This window comes from Oncorhynchus keta, chromosome 14, assembly GCF_023373465.1.
Source record: "Oncorhynchus keta strain PuntledgeMale-10-30-2019 chromosome 14, Oket_V2, whole genome shotgun sequence".
NCBI lineage: Eukaryota > Metazoa > Chordata > Actinopteri > Salmoniformes > Salmonidae > Oncorhynchus > Oncorhynchus keta.
In genome coordinates, this window is record NC_068434.1 from 2489646 (window position 1) to 2504154 (window position 14509).

At 42.0% G+C, this 14509-nt stretch overlaps 2 long non-coding RNA genes across 4 annotated transcripts; both read right to left on the minus strand.

Moving 5' to 3' along the window:
* Nucleotides 1-1202: 1202 nt before the first annotated feature.
* Nucleotides 1203-3475, minus strand: LOC127907390 (uncharacterized). 2 transcript variants are annotated; one of them, XR_008064318.1, is made up of 3 exons: nt 2742-3475; nt 2164-2205; nt 1203-2071 (listed from the first exon to the last, which is right to left on the minus strand). It is a non-coding gene; the product is annotated as an uncharacterized LOC127907390 (long non-coding RNA). The 2 variants fall into 2 exon arrangements; XR_008064319.1 differs by lacking the exon at nt 2164-2205 and adding an exon at nt 2265-2306.
* A 9344-nt stretch (nt 3476-12819) lies between these two features.
* Nucleotides 12820-13924, minus strand: LOC127907391 (uncharacterized). 2 transcript variants are annotated; one of them, XR_008064320.1, is made up of 4 exons: nt 13768-13924; nt 13336-13431; nt 13096-13191; nt 12820-12903 (listed from the first exon to the last, which is right to left on the minus strand). It is a non-coding gene; the product is annotated as an uncharacterized LOC127907391 (long non-coding RNA). The 2 variants fall into 2 exon arrangements; XR_008064321.1 differs by lacking the exon at nt 13096-13191.
* Between the last annotated feature and the right edge of the window lie 585 nt (nt 13925-14509).

The window sequence follows — 14509 nt, forward strand, 5'->3', positions numbered from 1 at the left end:
ACTTGAGTGTCTCCCTTGATCCTAGGTCCTTGTGCAGACTCAGGACAACTGAGCTTTGAAGGAATACGCAGACTTAAAGAGGAGTCCGTAATTTACTTTCTAATGATCATGATCATTTCCTCAAAGAAGTTCATGAATTTATTACTGCTTTATTACTGCTAAAATTCACCACTTTAATCATGTTTACACACCCTACATTACTCATCTCATACGTGTATACTGTATTCTACACCATCTACTGCATCTTGACTATGCCGCACGGCCATCGCTCGTCCATATATTTATATGTACATATTGTTATTTATCCCTTTACATTCGTGTGTATGAGGTAGTTGTTGTGAATTTCTTAGATTACTTGCCAGATAATAATGTTGGGACTAGAAGCACAGGAATGTCACTACACTCGCAATAACATCTGCTAACCATGTGTATGGGACAAATTAAATTTGATTTGAGTGACCAACCTCACACATCACAGGCTTCGAGCAGCTCCTTAGGGGTAAAGAGGCTTGCTCAAGGGCACAACAGCAGTAGGTAGTATACAGAGATATTGTAGCTGGTAACTCTTTGGCTTCCTCTCGCCAGTACTCGGTCTGCCTTTCTAACCTCGAAGCTACTGCCACCCTTATTCATTTAGCTCTTTCCTCACTCCCTTGACTTTGTTCAACCACTTGACCTGTCTTACCAACCGTTCCCTCCTCATAGTATGACATTTAGAAATGTGGGTAAAATTAGTTGAATCGTGAATCATTGGGTTGAATCTTGAATCATTGGGTTGAATCGTGAATCATTGGGTTGAATCTTGAATCATTGGGTTGAATCGTGAATCATTGGGTTGAATCTTGAATCATTGGGTTGAATCGTGAATCATTGGGTTGAATCTTGAATCATTGGGTTGAATCTTGAATCATTGGGTTGAATCTTGAATCATTGGGTTGAATCGTGAATCATTGGGTTGAATCGTGAATCATTGGGTTGAATCTTGAATCATTGGGTTGAATCTTGAATCATTGGGTTGAATCGTGAATCATTGGGTTGAATCGTGAATCATTGGGTTGAATCTTGAATCATTGGGTTGAATCTTGAATCATTGGGTTGAATCGTGAATCATTGAATCATTTGTCGTGAATCATTGGGTTGAATCTTGAATCATTGGGTTGAATCTTGAATCATTGGGTTGAATCAATCATTGGGTTGAATCTTGAATCATTGGGTTGAATCGTGAATCATTGGGTTGAATCTTGAATCATTGGGTTGAATCTTGAATCGTTGGGTTGAATCGTGAATCATTGGGTTGAATCGTGAATCATTGGGTTGAATCTTGAATCATTGGGTTGAATCGTGAACAGGAGAGCCAACCAGGAAAAGCACAGCCCCCGTCATTATTGACACATTGTGCCGACTATATCAAAGAGACATTCCAGATGTCAGGATGACTTTGAGAGTTAAGGTGTTAGCCAGACTAATGAGTAACTGTAATGGAAAAGTAATTGTTGGTCTGCTTTACTACAGATTGCTCAGGACTTCTCTATTTTAAACCGAGAACTGGATCGAGGGCTTCAAGGATAAAAAAACTCCCAATCAACGATCGGTTGTGATAAAGCCTGGAATCGAACCAGGGTCTGTAGTGACACCTCACTGAGATACAGTGTCTTAGACCGCTGCTGCCACTCGCGGGCATTGCAGCGAGGTACACTGCTTGGTGTACAAGATGTGTGCTTCTAGTCCTATTATGTGTGTTGATATGGACTTTCCTACAGACCGTATCAGCTGCCAGAGACAGAATCCCCCGCAGTACGACCGTTGCAAACATGTATCTTATTTCCAAATGAACAATAGTGAATAAGTATCTGTTAGTTTATGTAGTGTGAGAAGTGACAGGAGGAAGCACAGTGTTTGTGTTCCTGTGAAGTAATAGATCAACGGATGGATGAGCCGTGAGTGTCTCTCTGATTCAGAGGGGTTGGGTTAAACGTGGAAGACACACCTCTCTGATTCAGAGGGGTTGGGTTAAACGTGGAAGACACACCTCTCTGATTCAGAGGGGTTGGGTTAAACGTGGAAGACACACCTCTATTCAGAGGGGTTGGGTTAAACGTGGAAGACACACCTCTCTGATTCAGAGGGGGTTAAATGGGGAAGACACACCTGTGGAAGACACACCTCTCTGATTCAGAGGGGTTGGGTTAAACGTGGAAGACACACCTCTCTGATTCAGAGGGGTTGTGTTAAGACACACCTCTGATGAGAAGTGGAAGACACACCTCTCTGATTCAGAGGGGTTGGGTTAAACGTGGAAGACACACCTCTCTGATTCAGAGGGGTTGGGTTAAACGTGGAAGACACGCCTCTCTGATTCAGAGGGGTTGGGTTAAACGTGGAAGACACACCTGGAGGGGTTGGGTTAAACGTGGAAGACACACCTCTCTGACTCAGAGGGGTTGGGTTAAACGTGGAAGACACGCCTCTGATTCAGAGGGTTGGGTTGGAAGACACACCTCTCTGACTCAGAGGGGTTGGGTTAAACGTGGAAGACACACCTCTCTGATTCAGAGGGGTTGGGTTAAACGGGAAGACACACCTCTTTCAGAGGGGTTGGTTAAACGTGGAAGACACACCTCTCTGAAGACACGCCTTCAGAGGGGTTGGGTTGTGGAAGACACACCTCTCTGAAGAGGGTTGGGTTAAACGTGGAAGACACACCTCTCTGATTCAGAGGGGTTGAAACGTGGAAGACACACCTCTCTGATTCAGAGGGGTTGGGTTAAACGTGGAAGACACACCTCTCTGATTCAGAGGGGTTGGGTTAAACGTGGAAGACACACCTCTCTGATTCAGAGGGGTTGGGTTAAACGTGGAAGACACACCTCTCTGATTCAGAGGGGTTGGGTTAAACGTGGAAGACACACCTCTCTGATTCAGAGGGGTTGGGTTAAACGTGGAAGACACACCTCTCTGATTCAGAGGGGTTGGGTTAAACGTGGAAGACACACCTCTCTGATTCAGAGGGGTTGGGTTAAACGTGGAAGACACACCTCTCTGATTCAGAGGGGTTGGGTTAAACGTGGAAGACACACCTCTCTGATTCAGAGGGGTTGGGTTAAACGTGGAAGACACACCTCTCTGATTCAGAGGGGTTGGGTTAAACGTGGAAGACACGCCTCTCTGATTCAGAGGGGTTGGGTTAAACGTGGAAGACACACCTCTCTGATTCAGAGGGGTTGGGTTAAACGTGGAAGACACACCTCTCTGACTCAGAGGGGTTGGGTTAAATGCAGAAGACACATTTCAGTTGAATGTATTAGGTTGTACAACTGAGGAGGTATCCACCTTTCCCATTCATATTCCAATACTAATTATGCTCTTAAGGCTCTTATTTATAGCTCTGCTAAATGGGACTTTTAGTTTGTTTTAATGCATTTTCTGCCTGATTTATGCCTACTGTATGGTGTGTGCTTGATTGCCTTTAGTTCAACTACTGTTGCACATAAATCTTTATATACTTTATTTGTTTGATATATATATATAAATATCACATTTTTGGTAAAAGCTGGGCTAAAGGGGTCCGCTGCACTTTCATTCTGTCACAACAATTTATTTTAAATACAAGTGTTATCTATTATTTCTACCTTTGTTCAAAATGCCAAAATAACATGTTTTCACTCTCCGAATTTTCAGATTGTTTCAGTGCTATCATTCAACAAGCCATCTCCAAAGTTGCCTCAGGCAATAGTTCTTAACTGGTTTTGATTCAGTTTTTGTTTAAATTATAAAAAATGATTTAATTATCTTTTAAACTTCCATTGGTTGAAAGCTATTGCTCAGTTATCACTTGGCTCATGTAAATAATTCTGCACTTGCCCCTTTAAACATCCTAAGGTCAACATCCCCATGTACACATTTCTCTTATGTAAATGTTGTAGCAACATAAAAAGATTACGTAAACTATATAATTTTTTATCTTTTAAGACATTGAATACATGTTTAGTACATTTACTCATTTTAATGGTTTAGTTTTTTTTCTCTGAGAAGTAAGTTCATCTAAACTTATGTGATTTGGTTTTTAATTACATTTCATTAATTTGCATATTCAATGTCTAGCAAATTTGCAGAAAACAGAATGTTCGCCACAAGTTTTCCCAGAATTGTTTGCCAGAAGTTCACAAGTTGCTGCAAATTTGCCAAATGACACATTTGCAATAAAAAAAATATGAGCTCGTCGTAAATTTACCACAACAGTTTGCCACAAAACTGATTTGCATGTTTGAGACAATTTGAGCCAATTGGCCACAAATGTTTGCCAGAAGCTGTAAAAGGTACCGCTGCTTCTAGTTTTTTAATATCCTTTATGTGGAGCAGAGATCTCTGAGATTAGATGTTCTGATCCACAGAGATCTCTGAGATTAGATGTTCTGATCCACAGAGATCTCTGAGATTAGATGTTCTGGTCCACAGAGATCTCTGAGATTAGATGTTCTGGTCCACAGAGATCTCTGAGATTAGATGTTCTGGTCCACAGAGATCTCTGAGATTAGATGTTCTGGTCCACAGAGATCTCTGAGATTAGATGTTCTGGTCCACAGAGATCTCTGAGATTAGATGTTCTGATCCACAAAGATCTCTGAGATTAGATGTTCTGGTCCACAGAGATCTCTGAGATTAGATGTTCTGGTCCACAGAGATCTCTGAGATTAGATGTTCTGGTCCACAGAGATCTCTGAGATTAGATGTTCTGGTCCACAGAGATCTCTGAGATTAGATGTTCTGGTCCACAGAGATCTCTGAGATTAGATGTTCTGGTCCACAGAGATCTCTGAGATTAGATGTTCTGGTCCACAGAGATCTCTGAGATTAGATGTTCTGGTCCACAGAGATCTCTGAGATTAGATGTTCTGGTCCACAAAGATCTCTGAGATTAGATGTTCTGTTCCACAAAGATCTCTGAGATTAGATGTTCTGGTCCACAGAGATCTCTGAGATTAGATGTTCTGGTCCACAGAGATCTCTGAGATTAGATGTTCTGGTCCACAGAGATCTCTGAGATTAGATGTTCTGGTCCACAGATATCTCTGAGATTAGATGTTCTGGTCCACAGAGATCTCTGAGATTAGATGTTCTGGTCCACAGAGATCTCTGAGATTAGATGTTCTGGTCCACAAAGATCTCTGAGATTAGATGTTCTGTTCCACAAAGATCTCTGAGATTAGATGTTCTGGTCCACAGAGATCTCTGAGATTAGATGTTCTGATCCACAGAGATCTCTGAGATTAGATGTTCTGGTCCACATAGATCTCTGAGATTAGATGTTCTGGTCCACAGAGATCTCTGAGATTAGATGTTCTGGTCCACAGAGATCTCTGAGATTAGATGTTCTGGTCCACAGAGATCTCTGAGATTAGATGTTCTGGTCCACAGAGATCTCTGAGATTAGATGTTCTGGTCCACAAAGATCTCTGAAATTAGATGGTCCGGTCCCATTTGTTCAGTTCAGAGTAATGATCAGAGACCTCCATGTTGATAAATGTGTCTGTTTTTCTGAATATGTTTTTGTAATTTTCTATACTGTATGTTGTATATATGTTTTGGAAATGTATGCAGGGCCCGTCTGAAAAAAGAGAGAGACCCTCGTGAGTAAGACTTCCCTGTCAAAATAAAGGTTTATTAATAATAATTATTATAATAATTATCCAGTCGAAACATGTTGAATGTCACCATGTAGAAAATTAATACATCAAACTTAAAACATCAAAAAATGCTCCATTGTCGAATTTGTGTTGACTTGACCCCACTGCATTCTGGTCAGTTCTTTCAGTTTTGCCAATATGGATTGTGTTTTTAGTGTCTGCCTCACAAAAAAAAGCCCACCTTGGGGGAGGGGCGGGTGCCAGAGCACAAAGTACAGCCCCACACAAGTTTGGTCTGTTGGTATTTTAGCAATGAACCTGCCTATAGGAACATCCAATGGAAAAACATATAGTGATCAGTATCACATCCTTCTCGGTAGGAAGTAGAACTACATTTATTATCAGACCCACCCCCATCAGTACACCGGAAGCTGTCATAGGGTGTATCATTCAGCGTGTGAGAGCCTGACCAGGGTAAAATTCCCCTCGGACATGATGAAAACAAGTCCAGATTCCACCAGGCTAAAATTCAACATTTACCCAGTGTAATTTACAGTCTTAATCAATTTAACCAAATGAACACACTTTTCATAAAAACATTTACCCCCCCATTTTGGTCGGAAACACATTCTCACATCGGAGCTTGACTCTGCTGAATATGAAACATTTTAAAAGTGTGGCCCTAGGTACATTACGAAAGCAAACTGTTGTACTTAAATTTGGCCAGTGGACAGTGAGACTGAGAGGATCTGGACGGCTGTCAAACCACAGAGGTTCTCAGCTGTTTTTCCCATTCCCTCTAGGTACTCCCAGCACTGGAGCCCGTAACCAGAGTAACTAGAGAGGCTGTGAGAAATGCAGGCCACACAAGATGTGTTAGTAGTTTTAAAAATGAGCCTTCTAATGCTGATGGGGGAAGGAGGGAAGCAGAGCTGTTGGACCAGAATAGATTGTGACAGCAGCACACGATTAATAACGGACATCACTGAGATCTAAAAGGAAAGGCCAAAAATGACATCAGGACTGCGATTACCCACCACAAGACTAGCAGAATCCTCTTTTTCCTTTCATGACTCTGACGAGCCGGACACGAAAGGAAATACTGCTTCCTCCGGAACAGGCCCGATCCCTGTGATCTGCGTGAAGAGGAGGCGGAGAGAGGGGGGGTGAAGGGCGGGCTGCCTTCTGAGAATTTGTAGGCGATCAAATAAACCCCCACTTCCACCCATTCTGCTAGCAAACGTGCAATCTTTGGACAATAAAATTGTCGAGTTACGAGGAAGATTAAACTACCAACGGGCCATTAAAAACTGTCACATCTTATGCTTCACAGAGTCGTGGCTGAACGATGACAACATCAACATACAGCTGGCTGGTTATACGATGTACTGGCAGGATAGAACAGTGGCGTCTGGTAAGACAAGGGGCGGCGGTCTATGTATTTTTGTAAATAACAGCTGTTGAACGATATCTAAGGAAGTCTCGAGCTATTGCTCGCCTGAGGTAGAGTATCTCATGATAAACTGTAGACCACACTACCTACTGAGAGAGTTTTCATCTGTATTCTTTGTAGCTGTTTGTATACCATCACAGTCAAAGGCTGTCTAGGACAGCATTAAATGAGCTGTATTACACCACAAGCCAATAAGAAAACGCTCACATAGTGGCAGCGGTCCAAGTAGTCTGGGACTTTAATGCAGGGAAACTTAATTTCTATCCAACGCTCGTTGGATGTGGCAGACCTTGCAAGCCATTACAGACTACAAAAGGAAGCACAGCCTAGAGCTGCCCAGTGACACGAGCCTACCAGACGAGCCAACTACTTCTATGCTCACTTCGAGGCAAATAGAACTGAAACATGAATGAGAGCACCAGCTGTTCCGGAAGGCTGTGTGATCACGCTCTCCACATTGACTCTGTACCGTAACACCCTGTATATAGCCTCCACGTTGACTCTGTACCGTAACACCCTGTATATAGCCTCCACATTGACTCTGTACCGGTGCCCCCTGTATATAGCCTCCACATTGACTCTGTACTGGTACCCCCTGTATATAGCCTCCACATTGACTCTGTACCGGTACCCCTGTATATAGCCTCCACATTGACTCTGTACCGGTACCCCTGTATATAGCCTCCACGTTGACTCTGTACCGTAATACCCTGTATATAGCCTCCACATTGACTCTGTACCGTAATAACCTGTATATAGCCTCCACATTGACTCTGTACCGTAATACCCTGTATATAGCCTCCACATTGACTCTATACCGTAATACCCTGTATATAGCCTCCACATTGACTCTGTACCGTAATACCCTGTATATAGCCTCCACATTGACTCTATACCGTAATACCCTGTATATAGCCTCCACATTGACTCTGTACCGTAATACCCTGTATATAGCCTCCACATTGACTCTGTACCGTAATACCCTGTATAAAGCCTCCACATTGACTCTGTACCGTAATACCCTGTATAAAGCCTCCACATTGACTCTGTACCATAATACCCTGTATATAGCCTCCACATTGACTCTGTACCGTAACACCCTGTATATAGCCTCCAAATTGACTCTGTACCGTAATACCCTGTATATAGCTTCCACATTGACTCTGTACCGTAATACCATGTATATAGCCTCCACATCGACTCTGTACCGGTACCCCCTGTATATAGCCTCCACATTGACTCTGTACCGTAATACCCTGTATATAGCCTCCACATTGACTCTGTACCGTAACACCCTGTATATAGCCTCCAAATTGACTCTGTACCGTAATACCCTGTATATAGCTTCCACATTGACTCTGTACCGTAATACCATGTATATAGCCTCCACATCGACTCTGTACCGGCACCCCCTGTATATAGCCTCCACATTGACTCTGTACCGTAATACCCTGTATATAGCCTCCACATTGACTCTGTACCGTAACACCCTGTATATAGCCTCCAAATTGACTCTGTACCGTAATACCCTGTATATAGCTTCCACATTGACTCTGTACCGTAATACCCTGTATATAGCCTCCACATTGACTCTGTACCGTAATACCCTGTATAAAGCCTCCACATTGACTCTGTACCGTAATACCCTGTATATAGCCTCCACATTGACTCTGTACCGTAATACCCTGTATATAGCCTCCACATTGACTCTGTACCGTAATACCCTGTATATAGCCTCCACATTGACTCTGTACCGTAATACCCTGTATATAGCCTCCACATTGACTCTGTACCGTAATACCCTGTATATAGCCTCCACACTGACTCTGTACCGTAATACCCTGTATATAGCCTCCACATTGACTCTGTACCGTAATACCCTGTATATAGCCTCCACATTGACTCTGTACCGTAATACCCTGTATATAGCCTCCACATTGACTCTGTACCGTAATACCCTGTATATAGCCTCCACATTGACTCTGTACCGTAATACCCTGTATATAGCCTCCACATTGACTCTGTACCGTAATACCCTGTATATAGCCTCCACATTGACTCTGTACCGTAATACCCTGTATATAGCCTCCACATTGACTCTGTACCGGTACCCCCTGTATATAGCCTCCACATTGACTCTGTACCGTAATACCCTGTATATAGCCTCCACATTGACTCTGTACCGTAATACCCTGTATATAGCCTCCACATTGACTCTGTACCGTAATACCCTGTATATAGCCTCCACATTGACTCTGTACCGTAATACCCTGTATATAGCCTCCAAATTGACTCTGTACCGTAACACCCTGTATATAGCCTCCAAATTGACTCTGTACCGTAATACCCTGTATATAGCCTCCAAATTGACTCTGTACCGTAATACCCTGTATATAGCCTCCAAATTGACTCTGTACCGGTACCCCCTGTATATAGCCTCCAAATTGACTCTGTACCGTAATACCCTGTATATAGCCTCCACATTGACTCTGTACCGGTACCCCCTGTATATAGCCTCCACATTGACTCTGTACCGGTACCCCCTGTATATAGCCTCCACATTGACTCTGTACCGTAATACCCTGTATATAGCCTCCACATTGACTCTGTACCGTAATACCCTGTATATAGCCTCCACATTGACTCTGTACCGGTACCCCCTGTATATAGCCTCCACATTGACTCTGTACCGTAATACCCTGTATATAGCCTCCACATTGACTCTGTACCGGTACCCCCTGTATATAGCCTCCACATTGACTCTGTACCGGTACCCCTGTATATAGCCTCCACATTGACTCTGTACCGGTACCCCCTGTATATAGCCTCCACATTGACTCTGTACCGTAATACCCTGTATATAGCCTCCACATTGACTCTGTACCGTAATACCCTGTATATAGCCTCCACATTGACTCTGTACCGTAATACCCTGTATATAGTGTCACTATTGTTATGTCACTGCTGCTCTTTATTTACTTGTTACTTTTATCTCTTATTCTTATCTGTAATTTTTTTAAACTGCATTGTTGGTCAGGGGCTCGTAAGTAAGCATTTCACTGTAACATCTGTTGTATGTGACTAATAACATTTGATTTGATTTTGAAATTATGTTAAAGCAAAAATACTTTTTAGGATGGCGTGACTGAGAGACCAGACTTACTATTCTTAATCATATTCATCTTAAAAACTTCTGGTCCTCTTCCTTGTACCTGGTCTAATCAACTTTTGATTGGACAGCGTTCATTTACCTCCATGAACAACATCTTGAGCAACAGACCAATCAGACCAAGATTCTCAGACTAACGATCATAACCGCCTGAATGATGATTATACCCTCTAACTCTCCTGATGCAGAAAGATACAGAAAGTATTCACATCCCTTCATTTGAATTTAAGCAGATATTGTTTGTCATTGGCCTACACACAATACCCCATAATGTCAAAGTGGAAAGATGTATTTTGACATTTTTACAAACTAATCAAAAACTAAAAGCTGAAATGTCTTGTGTCAATTAACGCAAGCCCAAATAAGTGTGTCTTATGTGTCTTACAAGTAACATAAGAAGTTGCATGGACTCACTCTGCAGTGTTTAATATGATTTTTGAATGATTATCTGTAAGGTTCCTCAGTCGAGTGAATTTTAAACACAGATTCAACCGGAAAGGCCAAGGAGGTTTTCCAATGCCTCGCAAATAAGGGCACCTATTGGTAGATTGGACATTTTTTTTAAAGCAGACATTGAATATCCCTTTGAGCATGGGGAAGTTATTAATGACACTTTTGATGGTGTATTTATACACCCAGACACTACAAAGATACTGGTGTCCTTCCTAACTCAGTTACCGGAGAGGAAGGAAATGGCTCAGGGATTTCACAATTAGACTTTGATTTTTAAGAACTGGGGATGATTTCAGGTTAAACAGAAACGGAATGGAGCTTAGCAAAATCCTTGAGGAAAGGCTGGTTCATTCGGGTTTCCACCAAACACTGGGAGATTAATTCACCTTTCAGCAGGACAATAACCTAAAACACAAGACCAAATCTACACTGGAATTGCTTAAAAGTCCAAGTTACAGTTTTGACTTAAATCTGCTTGAAAATCTATGGTTGTCCAGCAATGATCAACAACCAACTTGAAGCTTGAGCTTGAATAATTTTGAAAAGAATAATGGGCAAATGTTCCACAATCCAGGTGTGGAAAACTCTTAGAGTCTTACCCAGAAAGCCTCACAGCTGTAAAGGTAACTCTAACGTGTATTGACTCACGGGGTTTAATATTTATATAATAAATACATATTAGTGTTTTTTGTTTTTTTTTGTTGTTGATTTTACAAATGTTAGCATTGTTCTTCCACTTTGACATTACGGAGTATTTTGTGTAGATTGTTGACAGAATTGATTCAATCCAGTCCAAAGTGTCAGAAACTGGAAAACGGTTATGAAATAGGTCTTAAGTTACAACAGTTCCAGAGGTCCTTCCTCTAGTTTCCCTAAATACAGTGACAATCACAGAACAACAAAATGTGTTATTAATCGTCTGCTCATACATAAATCCTTGGAGTATTACATCACTATTTTGTTTTCATATTGAAACACAGTTCCTAAAAAGCAGATGAGAACATTATGTTCACCCTAACCTGATTTGATAGAGGAGACGCTTGGTGTCTGAGTGCTCTCAGCTGCGACTGTTTTTACAACCTTAAAATATGATCGTCATTCATTCTGAAATCTTTGCTAGTCATGCCACCAGACATCTTCTGGCTATAACGACTCCCATGTCCCATGCCTCGCAAAGAAGGGCACCTATTGGTAGATATGTAAAAAAAAAAAAGTAATAATAAATTAATAAAAATAAAGCAGACGCTGAATATGCCTTTCATCATGGTGAAGCCATTAATTATGCTTTGGATGGTGTACACCCAGTCACTACATACATACAGGCGTCCTTCCTAACTCAGTTCCCGGAGAGAAAGGAAACTGCTCAGAGGTTTCACCATGAGGCAAATGGTGACTTTAAAACAGTTACAGTTTAATGGCTGTGATAGGAGAAAACTGAGGATGGATCAACATTGTAGTTACTCCACAATACTAACCTAAATGACAGAATGAAAAGAAGGAAGCATGTACAGAATACAAATATTCCAAAACATGCATCCTGTTTGAAACAAGGAACTTAAGTAATACTGCAAAACATCTGGCAAAGAAATGTACTTTTTTGTACTGAATATGTTTGGGGCAAATCCAACACAACACATCAATGAATACCACTCTTCATATTTTTAAGCATGGCGATGGCTGCATCATGTTATGGGTGTGCTTGTCACAGGGAAGGACTAGGGAGTTTTTAAGGATATAAAGAAACGGAATATAGCTCACTTAAAGAGATCAGTTATTACAGGGAATATGGAGGCTAGCTATCCCTGTAATGAACGTTTGGACATTTTGTTCTATATGCTGCTCGTTCAAGCTGCTCGCTGTCACGTGTGGTCCTTCTCCGGCCTCTTGGCTGCTGATTATTGCGCACACCTGTCACCATCGTCACGCGCACCAGCGCCTCATCACACTCACCTGGACTCCATTACATCCTTGATTATCTTCTCTGTATCTGTCACTCACCTGGACTCCATTACATCCTTGATTATCTTCTCTGTATCTGTCACTCACCTGGACTCCATCACCTCCTTGATTATCTTCTCTGTATCTGTCACTCACCTGGACTCCATCACCTCCTTGATTATCTTCTCTGTATCTGTCACTCACCTGGACTCCATCACCTCCTTGATTATCTTCTCTATATCTGTCACTCACCTGGACTCCATCACCTCCTTGATTATCTTCTCTATATCTGTCACTCATCTGGACTCCATCACCTCCTTGATTATCTTCTCTATATCTGTCACTCATCTGGACTCCATCACCTCCTTGATTATCTTCTCTATATCTGTCACTCACCTGGACTCCATCACCTCCTTGATTAGCTTCTCTATATCTGTCACTCATCTGGACTCCATCACCTCCTTGATTATCTTCTCTATATCTGTCACTCACCTGGACTCCATCACCTCCTTGATTATCTTCTCTATATCTGTCACTCACCTGGACTCCATCACCTCCTTGATTAGCTTCTCTATATCTGTCACTCATCTGGACTCCATCACCTCCTTGATTATCTTCTCTATATCTGTCACTCACCTGGACTCCATCACCTCCTTGATTGTCTTCTCTATATCTGTCACTCATCTGGACTCCATCACCTCCTTGATTATCTTCTCTATATCTGTCACTCACCTGGACTCCATCACCTCCTTGATTATCTTCTCTATATCTGTCACTCACCTGGACTCCATCACCTCCTTGATTAGCTTCTCTATATCTGTCACTCATCTGGACTCCATCACCTCCTTGATTATCTTCTCTATATCTGTCACTCACCTGGACTCCATCACCTCCTTGATTAGCTTCTCTATATCTGTCACTCATCTGGACTCCATCACCTCCTTGGTTATCTTCTCTATATCTGTCACTCACCTGGACTCCATCACCTCCTTGATTATCTTCTCTATATCTGTCACTCACCTGGACTCCATCACCTCCTTGATTGTCTTCTCTGTATCTGTCACTCACCTGGACTCCATCACCTTCTTGATTATCTTCTCTATATCTGTCACTCATCTGGACTCCATCACCTCCTTGATTATCTTCTCTATATCTGTCACTCACCTGGACTCCATCACCTCCTTGATTATCTTCTCTATATCTGTCACTCACCTGGACTCCATCACCTCCTTGATTATCTTCTCTATATCTGTCACTCATCTGGACTCCATCACCTCCTTGATTATCTTCTCTATATCTGTCACTCACCTGGACTCCATCGCCTCCTTGATTATCTTCTCTATTCCTGTCACTCACCTGGACTGCATCATCTTCCTTGATTATCTTCCCTCTATCTGTCACTCACCTGGACTCCATCATCTTCCTTGATTATCTTCCCTCTATCTGTCACTCACCTGGACTCCATCACCTCCTTGATTATCTTCCCTCTATCTGTCACTCACCTGGACTCCATCACCTCCTTGATTATCTTCCCTCTATCTGTCACTCACCTGGACTCCATCACCTCCTTGATTATCTTCCCTCTATCTGTCCCTCCCCTTGGTTCTTTCCTCAGGTGTTATTGACTCTGTTTTCATGTCACTGCGCTGTTTGTATTTCTTGTTTTATGTACCATTTATTTATTAAACACTCACTCCCTGTACTTGCTTCCATACTCTCAGCACACTCTTTACACTTGTTTGTAAACTAATCCTTTACTTTCAATATAGCAACTGTTTGCTTTCAGAGAATTACAGGGGCGTAGTGGCTACTCTTAGCAAACAAATAGAAAACTTACACAAACTACTTTGGAATCCATGCCCAGCAAGTAGT